The 15,572-nt window shown below is 42.2% G+C and overlaps 1 protein-coding gene across 7 annotated transcripts in view; it reads right to left on the minus strand.

Annotated features, from left to right (window-relative positions):
- SIK3 (SIK family kinase 3) overlaps positions 1–15,287 on the minus strand; it is a 155,240-nt gene extending 139,953 nt beyond the window's left edge. For 4 of the 7 annotated variants that reach the window (XR_012657233.1, XM_075073575.1, XM_075073573.1 and 1 more), the window contains exon 1: positions 15,141–15,211. The gene's annotated coding sequence lies outside the window, so the exon portion shown is untranslated. Of the gene's footprint in view, positions 1–15,140 lie in introns of all 7 variants that reach the window. The other 3 variants (XM_032796095.2, XM_032796096.2, XM_032796094.2) reach the window with 2 other exon arrangements.
- Between the last annotated feature and the right edge of the window lie 285 nt (positions 15,288–15,572).

Here is a 15,572-nt window from a genome sequence, read left to right on the forward strand (position 1 = left end):
CATGAAGATTGCTAAACAGTTACAACTCTAAGCAAAAGCCCAGGTTGCTGCTCACCCATGATCTCTTTGTGTGACTGTCTTGCAGTATATTTTAGCAGCCTGCAAGTCAGAATGCTGAAAAATTACCTATTAGATGGAGCTGAATCACTAACAGTGTTACTGCTGCTCATACTATTTAGAAACAATCATGATGACCAGGTAAGTACTTCGAACAGAGATTTGGAGATTTTAATATTTAAATCCATTGTAACTTTAAAAAAAATAACCCAGATGTTTTGCCAAGGTCAGAATTCACTTTTAATCTCAACTTGCCCAAGTGCACTGCTGCCTTGTTAATCCTTTAATAGCAAGGCAGCTTTACTTGTCCAGGAGCATTAAAGTGTTCTTGTTTGCAAGTGCGATGTTTGCAACTCATGCAAGAGTTTCAGAAGCAGACTATATCTGCACATCTTCAAAAGGTCTCCAACTTGACATGCACATATTTGACCTGCTTTCCTCTCATCCTGCTGTCAGGCTGTACACTTGGCTCAGAGACACTGTTGCCATGGTGAAAACTCTGACACATTTACTTAGTTTTCTCACAGATTTCCTGCTGTATTGTGAGCTACTGAAGTACAGCACCCCACTGCAGATCACTAGGGCATAGAGGCAGAAGAATTCTCCATGTCAGATGTGACTTAGCCATATGCTCTTTTCCAGCACCTTCCATTTGCACACTGCGGGAACTGTAGTCCCAGCTACACCAATTCATGTCACAACTTGTCCTGTCTACGTTAGGATTTTATACGCGTCATCTCTCTCATTGTAAAAACACTCATTTTTCCTAGCATTGATATGGCCGTGGGCTTTTGGAAATGTTACCCTGCATCCGTAAGTTAAAGGCAGCTGGTTTGCAAATCAATGTATTCACTTGGGCAGACACTGGAAGTGTTTGACCACACTACAGAGCTGCTGCAAGGCCTCCTTCTTCAAGCATTTGGGGGAGGATGGAAGGCAGGCTACAATCGCCATTAGTGTATTGAATAAAATACCTAAGAAGAGGAGAGAAGTCCATTATCTCAGTCTAATCTTTTAATGGTTTACTTTTCATGAAGTGTCCAGAGCACATGAAAGGTGCTTGAAATAAATCTCAAGTCTAGAACCAATTTGCAGAGTCCCTCAAAAGGATTTACTTTCATGATTGTGTATATGTCAAGAAAAACATATGCATCACCTTGCTATAGGTATATTTTTGGAAAGGAAAGGAAAGGAAAGGTCACTGTGCTTTTTAGCAGGAAATGAAACAAGGTTTTGCCTACTTCGGAATGAAAATAATTCATATCTGACTTCCTGATTTTGGGTGCAACACTAATAATTCAATTCTTGCTGCTGACCTCTCAAACCTCAGAAGCTGAGAGTCCCCTACGATCATGCACCTTTTCATATCATTGTCCCTTCACTCAAGCGGACACAGTATGGAGACTTGCAAGATCCCCGACTACTGTAACAGAGCAGGATTTTTGTGAATTTTGATCCTTTGCTCACAAGTAGAGGATAGCATGTTGCCACATATCCACAAAGTGAGCAGTAACTTTAGGCCTAGCATCCTTCAGAACACTTTTAACAAAGGCACTAGCAGCTGTTTCCTATTCCTTCTTATGGAGACTCTTCCCAGTTCAGTGGGCAACTTTAGTAAATCCCCTTAGTCTAGCTCAAGAGAAAGGGCTCAGCATGTTATGACCAGCCAACTCAGTCCTGAGGAAAAACAGACATTATTTGCAGAGGACGTTTGATTTTTATTTGCCTATCCATCTTGTCTCAAACAGCTGTGAAGACTAAGTTGGAGTTTTCAGATATTGGCAGGATAATTTATAAAATTGGTCAAGTGCATGCTCTAATTTATCCTTCACATTTTTCCGGGTGGTTCTGCTTGTTTAGAGTTGAGCCCATTGGTGGGGAGAATGGTGTACACGTACAAGCTTTGACTGCAACCACAATAAAGTTCAGATGAACAATCAGTGTACTTCCCTGGGAAAGTTGCCATTTTGAGTACATTTCATTTATTTTCCCAGGTCTCCTCTAAAAGCTATTTAAAGAGAATGAGTAATTTGTTATTCATTTAATTCATTCCACACTATCACGTGGGCATCCAGAGCAGGTCTGAAAGGTTACAGGCTATAATCTTCCATCTTCTACTATCTCCCCTAAACAGTGGCATTTTCCATTCAGCTAAACTAGGGCACTTCCCAAACTCTACCCATATGGGTCACTCCACTTTATATTCCACTGGCCCAATAAGTTTTATCCCCTGAACCAAACTGTAATAAGCAGCACATTTACAACTAACACATTTGAAAAAGTGAGGTTACATGCAGAGCCCACATGTCTGACAAATGACTAACTGCAGAAGCAGCTGAGTGGGAAAATACCTACGTTCAGACTTCACTATGCTTTTAATTATCAATTGGTATTCTTAGCTAAAGTGAAAAACAAAATAATATTCTGTTCTGACTGAACAAAAGTTTCCCCATACAAGTCAGCCAGTGTGGGAGAAGGTACACCCCCTGCTTCTCTGCAAGGGCCAGAGAACACCCAAACAGCAGGGAATATTATGTAGGTAACTATTACTTTAATTCCTCCCATCAATTTGGTATGACTGGAAGTAAATTACTAGCAGCCGAACTAACTGGCAAAGAACAGAAAGGCAAAGATTTATCTGACACACCAAAGGAACTTTAGTGCAAAACTCTTCAAGTCCAAGATTAAATCTGCACTGAGAATCAGCAATGAACTTGACTTTTCAAACCATGATCTCACTGGCAACCAATAAATCGCTATATATTAGTGACAACTGGCTACTTCGGACAGAATGCTTGAGATGCAACAGTCAGGCTCTGTGCACTGCTAACAATGGATTTCACTATAGCCACCGGTCAAACAAATTTCATACAAATACAAGTCTGTTATTAATGCAGAGTAAAATGGCACTGTGTGTACTAACTAAACTTACAGGAAAAGATCTACCACCTCAAAGTAGCTACAGGGAGTTGTTACCAGCCTCAGAAAGCAAGAAACCAAGGTCCAATGTGAAATGTACCCCCAGAAGAACACTATTCTGTTCATGTCACCTTGTTATGACAAGATAACCCAATATAACTCAAGTGGTATTTTATCCATTCAGTCTTGATCTGAGAAAGGCCAATATGATTCTCTATAGCAGCCCTATGAGTGTCAGCATGCTATTTGGCAAGTGTGAAAAAGCTTATTTGTATTCACTAATGTTTCTAGCTACTCAAGTCCAAGAGATTCCATGCATACCACCAAGGCCAATATTTATCAACAACACTCCAGTCTAGATGATAACCACTTGCAAGATTCTAGTACAAGGATTTCCTTCAAGTGTAATATCTTAAGAGAAAAAGTTAAGTGCTGAAACCAAGACTTTTCATCTTTAGTTAGTTAACACTACTGCCTTGGACTTAATGTTGCACTAATCTAAAATTTAAGTGCACACAGAATTATGCAGTTAAGGTAACTGGCCAAAAGTAGATATTTTCCTAGAGCAAAGGCACTTAAGGACCCAAATTAGAGTTCAGTGCCTCACTATACAACGCACAGAAATAAAGACAGTTCCTGCCCCAGAGAACTTAATTGATCAGTGTCACACTATATACCTGCAAGCCTTTACTTAAAGCAAAAATCTGTTCAGATACAGTGCATCTAACAGCCACAAATAAGGATCCACTGCAATTTAGCGTATTATCTTATCAAACTTTTAAACTTAGCCTTAATTACACACAGCTAACAAGATCTTCACTTGTAAGCTAAGTCTTCAACGGGCTTTGAAAGAATAAACTAATGTACTTAGGTTCAGGTGAAATTTGAGTTTTGGTGGTTTCAATTCAGCTGCTTTTGGCAGTCTATTGAGAAGTTTAAGACTTAAATATATTGCCATCTCTAGAGGTACTACAAACACACATGGAAAAAAGCTGATGAGCCAGAACAGGATTCCACTGAAACTAGTTCCTCAAAAGCTGGTGAGGGGGGCAGAAAATTTGGGAGCATTTCCGTCCAGACGACTCCCATGTTTTTTACACATCACTGAACTCTATTGACAATCCTTTGCCAGCCACACACGTACAATGAAAATGTTACTGTTGTTTCAATGCTGCTCGCTGTTATACCAACTGCCAACACTACATCACACAGAGTTCTCAGGGAATATGAATGAAAGACAAAGCCAGACAGTTCAGTATTTAAACACCCTAACAGAACCGAAAGAAGAGAAACTGTTCTAAGCAATGGGGAACCTCGATGCAGGGAACTGATTTTTACAGCAGACTTCCTACATAACTGCATAACCTTTAGAAACGTTATAGAACTACTGACGTTTAAATATGATGCAAACAGGGCTCAGTATGCTAGGAAAAACATACGAAGGGGACATGAAGCGCTCGATAATATAGGGCTGTTTGTGTGTAAGTGTAAATATATACGTAGAAGGTAATGCTCAAGTCTCAAAACCCATACTTTAATGAAGGCATCTTGGTACAATTTTTCGACACCACAGTTTTATTCCTATTAAAATCAAGCCATGTGTTGCCCTAATTGAGCATGGACAATTGTTGGGGCCAGGCTTTGTCAAATCACTTAAGCCCTAGCTTCAGTTTCTCAGTTGCATACTGGCATCCTATGCAAATTCTCCCTCTCACCCTCATCCACATCTCCAAAATTTGATAAATACACAATAATGTACTAGAATTACATCAGGTGCTTTAAGAAACTGAAAGCAAAGCTTGCAAGTGGTAAACCATATACAAAGACAGCCAAAATTGAGAGATTCAAATGTTTTGTGAAGAGACCGATTACATCAACTGTTAATAGCCAAGATGCTTTTGGTTGTATAATATCAAAATAAGAGACTGTCTAGAATGGTTCAGAGTAGTTGACTCATCCCCAGACTGGATCCCATGAACTTTTTCCATTGTTTTTAAACAGTTCCACAAAAGCTAACTCTGAGATCTTGAAGCTGCTGAGATAATTTGTCAATGAAATGTTATTTCTCATTGGGTGCATGCACGTGTTTCTTACAGTAGAGATTCTTAGGAATTCTTGGCTCCCAGCTTTTTAGTGGGGTGGCTTTAAATCAGTGAAGCGTTTGATGCTGAAGATAAGTTGCACAGATTTTTGAACCCAAAGCAGGTAAGTCACTCTGAGCCAACCACACTTAATGGTGCTTTTTATGCACTATGGTGGTGTGATACTGGTGAACAACTACACCTAGGATTTTGGTTCCAAATCTTGTTGATCAAAAATATAAAGCGAGTCACCCTATTTGCATACCTAAGGTTTCCCATTAGTTACCATGGCTACCAGGAGCTTGGTTTTGAACTATCCTTACACAGAAGCAGGCAGCAGCGCTACCTAACTCTGGTTTGAGTTCAGACTAGTCATTGCCTTGGTTTCGCCTCCTTGGGCACACCTTTGTCTTTGACATGCTTGACATATAAGCCCTTCTTGAGATCTCAGTTTAACAACAAAGTTCAAAAGGAAACAAACACTCACTCCAGACTTGCTAGCTGGCTCAACTTTTGATGCAAGGTTCTTGTTCTGTTCCTGCTGAGACTTTCCTTTCCACACTCCGTCCTTACTAGTCAACTCCTACTCTCTGCCAGTTGGCACCCACAGGTCCTCTGCCTGAAAGCTAAAGCAAAGCAGCACTGTCCCATCCTGCTTGGTCAGAAGAATGGGGATCTTAAGGTGCCAGGCACATTATCAGCATAGAAAGAATATCCTCAGTCCTTAGTGCATGCCCTCTTCTGTGACAATAAAAGGATTTTAGAGAAAAAATACTGCCATAGTATTCAACTCAGAACAGCAAAGCCGAACACTATATCCAGAATTGGTGGATCAGGAAAAAGTTAACAGCTTTCCAATTAAATTTTAAATCAAATATTACCACAGTACCATATACTGGATTACAGCTAGCTGAGCAAGTGCATAGCTGATCTACTAATAATTCCCAGCCTGAATTTTCATTACAGAATACATAAAGCTGCTGAAGGAAGATCCAATAGTAAAAGTGAAGTATGCACGCTGCATGTTAGTGTTAAAAGTTCTTCAATTCAACAGTATTTAGCTACTCTAGCCTAGCAGAGTTATGTCTTAATGGAGAACTCATAGCCATATATTGGTTCTTTGGCTCATTTCAGTCCATCCAAGCTGTCCTGGGATATCCTGTCCATCCTCACTGTTCGATCAGTACTGACCAGTGAAACGAAGCCATTTCTTCCCCCACTTCCCCAAGATGCAGCCAACTTTGTGCTATATTTGAGCACTAACTGGGTCAATTCCATTGGGTGTGGGAGTTTGCGTGTTTGTATGATTTGACTATGAAGTTTAGCTGAGGCCACATAATTCTCTTTGATGACCATTCGACAGAGAGGTTTCGCCTCAGCTATAGAGACATAGGAGTCAATTACCAGAAGTATCCCAATGACTAACAATGAATCATAGTCCTTCAGGGGTTTCTTCACTTGAGTGTTAATGCAGCATATTAACCCCCTGGACTGGTATCGAGGCCTAGTCTGTAATCCATTGTACTTGTCTATTAACTAGATCATTTTAAAACCAATTCATATGAAGTTGGTATTGCTGACCTGACATAAGAAAGGGTTAAACTGATTTTGAGTATCCACGTTAGAAGTTGGCACTAGTTTAACAGGAGAGTTTTAAAAATCATCTATTTAAACCACTGCACTTTTTCATACAGACAAGGCCTAAGCACATCAGTGGCAATTTTTATCTCTGCGGTACAGAAACTTGTGATTTTAATATCAAAGAATTGGGAAGCAATGAAGTCACACCAAGCTCCACACACAGTGTTCATTCTGGCTAAACAAGCAGGCATTCTGTAAGAGCAATTAGGAAGAGAACGCTGTTTCAAATGATGTCCCCACCAACATGTCAACTTGCTACAGTTCCTACAATCAAGTCAAGACATTAGTGAACAGATTTTCACTGCTTTTTTTGATTTATCTGCCCAGTGAGAATTCTAATCAGAGTTCTGACATGCTAACATTTGAGTGGGGTGATGTGGCTTAAATATGCTTAAGCAGTCTTGCAAAAACAAATTTTTGCTGCAGATAGTAAACTTAGTTTTTTCATGATTTTGGCAAGGATAAGAGAAGAGGGGAGTGTTTGGACTAGCAAGTTTACAGGACAGTGGTACAAGGTTGCAGTACTGTGTGTGTTTCTTGCTGTTAGAGATTTTTCCACAGCTTCTTACAGAAGTCTAATCTTCACTTAAAAAGTTGGTTTTTACACAAATACTTCCTATTAGTGCTATTTCTCCACCAGGAGGAGGGAGTCCTCAAGACCCAATGCCATGTCTGTGCCACTAGGGAGAAGACAAAAAAAAGCAGCTTACACGGAGTACATTGTCACTTAGCCCAGTACTAAGAAGGAAGACACTAGCCCATTAGGACACTAGTCATCACGGTACCTGCTTTTTTCCCCTCAGGGAGGCTATTTTTCTACCTAGCGTATGAAATACAACTTTGACCGTCAGTTATTCTCTTTACACACACAGCCTTCCTGCCTCTCGGCACACAGCTCCAAAGCCTCAATAGAATAAAAAGGCAAAGCCACAAAAGCCTCATAGGGAAATGCCTTCAGTGAAAACATGATACTCTAAGGGAACCCCTCACTCCAAATCTTCTGTTCCTTTTCAGAAAAGCTCATCTAACCACTAGTGCCATCCTACCACCTCACATGGCTAGGCCACAAGTGTTTTATAAGCTGGGAAGGGAATGCCTTAAGAGTAACAAGTAAACAAGACATAACCTTGCCTAACAAGCTGCCAGTGACAAGCTGGGAGAGCAGACTGCCTGAAAGCCATGCTGGATTAGACTATTTATTATCCCCTCCCAAAAAATGCTAAGCAAGCACTAGGTTCTTTAGACCAGGAAGGCCAATTCATCAAATTCCAAACGAGAATGTTAGAGCTCTATCAGCTGGTACTGATACACAAATCCTGTTCTCGGGGTCTTCAGTGTGAGCTGACACCAGGACAGAGCCTACTACACAGGGTCTCACACTCAGCAGTGGATATGCAGTAATCTGTTGGCTATTTGTAAATTCCTTCGTACAGCTCAGAAATGTCTAGTGAAATGCTAGACGCCATTAGTCCAACATGCAATCTACATTACATTTAATACACATCTCTCACACACACACCCCCAACTGGAGTCCAGGAAGAGAGCACTAGCGGCTGTCAATGGAAGTGAAGACAGTAAATATGCTGGACCAGAAGACCCTTTCCTTCTCTTAGGAATTCACTAAGCCTGGATATTCAATGGCTGAAATATAGTGGCTCTTTTGGAACATATAAGCAGCAAAATCAGCACCATGTGAGCAACATTATACTGCATGCCAGAGGAATTATTTGTGATTCACAATTAATCAGGGTTGCTTATATTTGAGAGAAAAAAAAGCAGAAAAAATTTGCAGTAATGGGTATTGATGAAAGGGAAAGTGACTAACAAGGTTACCATATTAGCTCCTCACATAGTTCAGTATGAAGCTAATGGCAAGAGTATTTACCTATTTCTGTTTGACAAGATACAGAGTGATTGGTGATTCACAGCATACTGATCCCAGTAGAACACCCCTCCACGATCATAACACAAAGTGCTTGAGCAGAGGCTTTGGGGTTACCCTAAGCCCACACTTCTCACCAACATGCTCAGGATTGGTTGAGCAAGGAGCAGCCTTCACTCCCCACCAGTAGCCCCTTTGAGAGCAGCTTTACTTTCCACCTTTTATGGAAAAAAAGAATCCAGGCAAGAATTACTGTGTCTCCCTGAGCCTTTCACATTCAGGAGCTACAGTGCCATAGTCACAGAAGCAGGCCCTTTCCATGGCAGCCCACTTCCACTCCCAGCTGAATCAGCTAGCCAGTTCTCATACTGCGTTTTAAGTGCTGTGGAGCCACTTGTCTGAATTCAATGCCAGATTCATTTCTTGGCCTCAAAATTACTCATGTACAGGTCTAAGTCTAGAATCTAATTAAGCTATGTCTTTGATAGGCTACAAAGGAAGGAAAGTGTTATTTCTGTTGCAAATATTTGGGAGGCATTCCAATTCAACAATGAGGGGCATCACAGAAGTAAATAGAAGAATGCACACATCAGTTCACCACTAGCATTTCCACTATTCTCCCAGCTTCTGTACCTGAAACAGTAGGTCTATGTCACGTCAAGGCATTAAATTTACCCTGAAATCACAATATTTGTATCTCAGATAGAATTTGTGTTATAGACAGCATGAAACTTCTGTACTCTAGGTAAACAATGCTTGAATGAGTGATACTTTTACCTAAAAAGAGTCAGACCTGCTCTGGGCTCTGTATGTTATCTAGTTCTATGAACTCAAGAATATACATATTTAGCAGGCAGGAACAGAGTATGGTCTAGTAGATCCAACATTTGACTGGAAGACAGGAACTCCTGACACCGAGTCCTTCCGTGGCCTTGGACAAGCCACTTATCCCATGTTGGGGGAAACTGAGGCAAAATGTAACACCTAACTCTCATTGGTGTTTGAAAAACCCAGTAAGTGCATCACAATGGGTTGTGAACTCATGGTAACATCTCAGTTTACAGAGAGGGCTTGACATCTATAGTGATGAGTTCCTTGTTAAAAACAAAAAGTCGGAAACTGCTCGATAGCCTATAGCTACATGTCCTCATAGCAGAGCTGGAGTAGATCACTGCATGCTGCAGCTCACAAAAAGGAGCAAAACAGGTGCTAAATGCTTTCAGGACTATAACATCTCTGCTGTTGTGATGACAGATTTTAGAATAATACACTAAGCTTTACTACACTAACCTGAATATGAGGGAAGGTGAAGGTAGATGTGCCACAGTATATACAGTCATCTCTATCAGCAAACCCTTACGCAAGAACATGGCATTAAAAACAACTCCCGTGTCAGACCACAGTTAGAATACTAATAAAGTCACTTGGATGATTTATAAATGGAAATTGTGCCGTGAACAATCCATCCAATAGGTCACTTGGAGGATTTTTAAAACAAAAAACAAAGTGATTCTTGTGAAACACCAGAACACTGACAGAGGAAGGGAGGACAGGAGGCAGGAAACAGAGATGGAGAGATGGAGCAAGATATCCTGCAGGTGCCCAATTAATCCTAGTCAGAGAAAGAACTCCAGTTCCTGTCCAGACAAAAGAATAGCTCTGTTTTACAGCATACTAGATTCCAAGTTTGCATAACAGGGTCTGAAAGTAAGTTGCTGGCTTAGTTAATACATAAGCTGTCAAGCTATGCCTTTTTATTTAGTTAATTCCTGTAGGGATAAGTATGACCCCAAGCATCCTGCCCTTTAGAACGATTAACGTTTCCTTTCACAAGTGTCCCCAAAATTACTGACCCATAGTGAAATTCAGTTGTGTAAGCTACAGTCTTGTGTCAGCAGGACATACCAGACCACTGTTGTGAAGTATACAGAAGGTGGGAACATACTAGCTATGTAAATAAAAGTATGTCCTAGTCAGTTTCAAAATGGCTACAAATTATAATACTCAACCGAAGTCAGTGGTTCTCAACCAGCGGTACCTGTACCCTGGAGCATACTGCAGATGGCTTCCAGGGGGTACATCAACTCATCTAGCTATTTGCCTAGTTTTACAACAGACTACATAAAAAGCACTAGTGGAGTCAGTACAAACTAAAATGTCATACAGACAATGCCTTGTTTATACTGATCTATATGCTATACACTGAAATGTCAGCACAATATTCATATTCCAATTGATTTTATAATTATATCGTATAAATGAGAAAGTAAGCCATTGTGCAGTAATAGTGTGCTGTGTCACTTTTGTATTTTAATGTCTGATTTTGTAAGCAAGTAGTTTGTAAACAAGATGAAACTTGTGGGTACGCAAGACAAATCCGATTCCTGAAAGTGGTACAGTAGTTTGGAAAGGTTGAGCACCACTGACCTAAGCAATGTGTTATCAGTTTTCTTGTTTACTTTTTTCAGGTGGGAAGGGAAGGGGGATCTACAGTGTCTAAATCAAGACATGCCTAGGTGTCACATCAAAGTCATCTGAACTTGCAGACTATCTACACCAGACAGAAAAAGAATTAAACATCTCAGATCAACAGGTAATCTCTAAATTCACACAATGGTAAAAAACTTTGAACTGTACAAAGCAGGTTAATCATCACCATTCAGAAGTTATCAACATTTGCTGTGATTACTTTTGGAAGGGCACAGTTCCAGTTTGAGTGTCACTGAAGATATAAACTAAGCTTCTTCCAATGAGAAGTCAGAGCATCAAATTTGTTAAGCAATTTGATTCGGCTGCTAAATTTTAACAGTGCACTATCCTTCTGTGCAACTGCTAAGGGAAGATTATCCGTGGAAGAGGCTGCTGGCATTGACTAACTGTACTATGCTTAAGTTTCATGATCGACAATGTTTTTTACTTTATATTAAACAGGGCGATTTTACAAATATTCAGTATAAGTAATTTTCCTTGAGTCAAACAATTTGTTACTACGAAGAAAACAAACCCTTCATGGATTTCATTTTGGTGCTTTCACTCCTCTCTTAAACAATGGACTTTCCATATCACATTAGCCCTTTCCGATTTACTTAATACTGATTCCTCCCAACAACCCCCATCTTTCTGATGGAGCTTGAAATATAGCTTTTTGATTCCCCCCTTGTTTGTACATCACAGTCAGCAATGTTCAAACTACTCACAGCTCCTGAGGAGAGCAAGAACAGCATAAGAACAATACTGGGGGGAGGACATAGGTCCTACATATGAAGTGATTTTCTTTCCTTTTCCCTATTTGCTTCTCAGACAGAGGTGAGTTTTGAAGTAAACTAGATTTTCAAACCCAGTTTGCTGGTGCTGAAGGTTATTAGTTTCCAGTTAGAGAAGGAAAACCTGCTCCACATCTATTGGAGGAGAACTTGAAAATACATAAGCTACCACTATAATTTCTCTCTTTGGGTTTAAGGATTGGAAGCACCTAACATCTATCACTATACCATGCACTATATACAATGTCTCCTATATGGAAGAGGACAATTAAGTTAATCAACTTCAAAATTACAGATGCAAGTGGCACAGGCCCTGACTTAGTGCAATGGCTTTTCATTAGTGGAGGTTCAAGTTCAAGCCATTCTTAGGTCATTTGGTAGTCTCAATCCATGCACTACTAGCCACCTGGTCATAAATAGGCTGGTCAAAGGTTAAGTTTGTGTTCATCTTTTCACTATATCGCAAGATCTTTAGCCATTCACATGCAATAAACCAACTCAGTGCTTCAGTATTTCACAATCATCAGAATTAACAATGCTCAATACAAAGCCTGACTCAGCTAGGAATGCTGAAAACAGGAGCTCAGCAAATAATCGAAGGGCTGATTTCTAATCAAGGTGCTCAGTTTTCAGCATTTAAAGTAGCTGAGGTGGGAGCATTCCTGCTTCTATCAGCAGGGTTCGGGAAGTGTAGTTTTTAATCACTGGGCAAGTAATGATCAAGCCATAAGGAATAAAAGCTGAAATGCAGGCTAGCCTGTAGCATCTTGCAATTAAAGGCAGAGGAATCTCTGAAGGTTGTAAATACTACATATACAAGTGCAGCTAATCCAGTATTCAAAGATAGTATAGCCATTAAATTACATTAGATTAAACTTTAACAGCCTCTGGCAGATGGGTGTAAATCCAGAATTTAAGAAAACAGAGGAATTACTTTGTGGTTACACTAGTGTCACAGCAGGATTTGGCTCCTGATATTGACATGACAATTAAGAAGTGTGCAAGCCAAAAAACTGGAGAGGCTGACTTTCCCTTGCTGTCAAATTGCTGATCTAACGGACAGAAGAGATGGTCTGTGGTGGTAAGGACCTACCGCCCCGCTAGACCAGCATGGCCCCTGATTAAGTTTCCATTAAGGTTTTTAGGACACTATTGCTTCTGCAGAGGATCCCACAGAGCACTGCGCTGTTGCCACTCCCAGCATGTACTGGCATATTCAGCACTAAAACCTGGAAGACAGAGAATGGGGTACTAAAAATGACAATATGATACTTTTATTAGTTGCTGGAATGTGACTTCTGATAGGAAAGTAAGTGATATACCCATCAGCTAATCTGTACCCCAAAATGATATGCCTGCATATGGCAAATGTTTGGTCAACAAGTCTTTTCTTCCTCTGTTTTATTCTTTACAAGTTATGGTATAGTCCTGCAAGAATAAAACTCTTCTTTAAAAAAATAGAAACACACTGGGGAAAGATTTGTCTTTAAACTGAATCATAAGTATTGTCCTTTATTAAGTTAGCCAATAACCTCTCCTTTCCAAAAGGGTCAGCTCTTCTTTCAGGTTTATCCACGTGAAATTAATGAAATAAGAGTCAGAATCAAAGCAGTCACGTGACATTCAAAAAGAAAAACTCGTCAGGATGCTATTTTCACTCATGAAAACTGATCAAAGGTCTGTGGTGAAGAGGATGGCAGCAATATCACAGAGACAAGGTGGGTGAGGTAATATCTTTTATTGGACCAACTTCTATTGGTGAGAGAGACAAACTTTCAAGCTTACACAGAGCTAACAGTCATTCTGATTAAACCCAACACTAAGACAATGGCAACAGAGTTCAGAATCCACCATCCAACTGAGAAAGCGCATTTTCTGCAGCTTTTTTTGTTACCTGTGGCTGTACCAACAAGCCATATGCTAGACCAGGGGTTCTCAAGCTGGGGACCGTGACCCTCAGGGGGTTGCAAGGTGGATACTTGGGGGTCACAAGCTATCAGCTCTGTGGGGGGTGACAGCCCCAAGCTCCCATTAAATTGAATGACCGACCCCTCCCATTTTAATGTTTCAGGGGGGGGCTTGCTGTGTCAAAGGGGTTGCCAATACAGAAATTTGTATCATCAAGGCCTGGGAATGTTATATCAACAGGTGCTTGTTCACAGCAACTTCTTCTTCTAAAGTGAAGAAAGGCAGGAATGAGGAGCCAAAAATATGTATGACAAGCACACAAAACAGGACATTTCACTGATTGGTGTCAGTGATATAGAGGATCAGCGACTCACAAAACCTAGTATTGACAAATGCTTTCATTGTTTGTTTGGTGTTTTTTGTTTAGTTTTAAATCAACAGTTTTTGTTTCGGATTTTAACTTCCCCCTGAAAAGTTCCAAATTCAAACAGTGCAGCAAAAGAACCAGAAAGTGAAAGTGACCAATAGGTGTTCACTGTCCAAGATGAACAGCGCAATTAAGAAATGCAGAATGAGAACAGCATAGCTGGTGAATGATAGAATTTTAGGACCTTTCAGTTCCAGAATTTTGATTCTCCATCTACGTGCACAATCTGATTTTAACCCTTGAGCAAGGCCTTAAAACACAGCCAGAGACATTGTCCATCACTATGTTCTAAGCCACCCTGCACAGAGAAACCTGGACACAAGTAACCAGCTGCACATGGGAGTTACTGCTAATGTAGGGCAGGGCTCCTGACATATCCATGTGCAGCAGCAGCTGCATAACAACAGTGCAGGACCACCACTGACCAGGACACCAAAACCCAGCCACGGGCAGAGTGTGGCAGAGTCCGGAAGGCCCTGACCCACACTGAGACCCAGCGAGGGGAGGGAGAAGAGTCACGCAATGCAGCCTTCCCTCTGCGTCTGGGCGCTAGGGCAAGTGGCTCATGTTCCAGCTGCTGGAGATAAAGTTGGAGCCTGCAGAACTGAGAATTACAGCCCAGGCACGAGCCCCCCTCTAGGCACAGGGGATGCCCAGGAGACCACAGGGCAGCTCACAGCACCCACCCTCCTGTGGGATTGGGGGTACCAGCCCCCGGGGTACCCCATGGCATCCTGGGGGGACACCAGCCCTCTGCCGCGCTGACGGGAGGGGGAGCCATGCTCTGACAGCAGCAAGACCCCAACAAAATGGGGCCCCCACCAACCCCGCGGTTACCCAGGGGACCAGCCCCCTCCCCGACCTTATCCACATCACCCAGGTCCCCAGCCCAGCCCGCCCCGTCCCACGGCCTGACCCACAGCCCCCCAGCGCTCACGTCCCCGGCCGCCGGCCCCCCTCACCTTGGCCCGGGTCACCAGGTGGGTCGCCAGCTTCACCACGGCGAAGTTGCCCTTGCCGATGGTCCGCTCGATCTCGTAGTATCCGATGCGGGCGGGTCCCGGGGGCCGGGGTGGCGGCGGAGCCGGGGGCAGCCGGGAGCCGGGGGCTGGAGGGGGGGCCCCCAGAGAGAGTTCCCGGGATGCCCCTCCCAGCCCTGGCGTCTCCGTTGTAGCCCCGCCCCCGCCCAGCCGATTGCGTGTTCAGCTCAAGGTGACGCATTCAGCGTAGCCGTCTCTTGGCGTCAGTGGGCCCCGCCCCGCTGTTCTGCACTGGCAGCGTGCCACTCGCCCCGTGCCCGATGAGCTCACGCGTGCCAGCAGCCCGGGTATGAGGGGGAGTTTTTGCTCCTCGCAAGAAATGGCAGGCGGCGGTGCGCAGCGAGCGGCCTGAGC

Source organism: Chelonoidis abingdonii, chromosome 18 (genome assembly GCF_003597395.2).
Source record: "Chelonoidis abingdonii isolate Lonesome George chromosome 18, CheloAbing_2.0, whole genome shotgun sequence".
NCBI lineage: Eukaryota > Metazoa > Chordata > Testudines > Testudinidae > Chelonoidis > Chelonoidis abingdonii.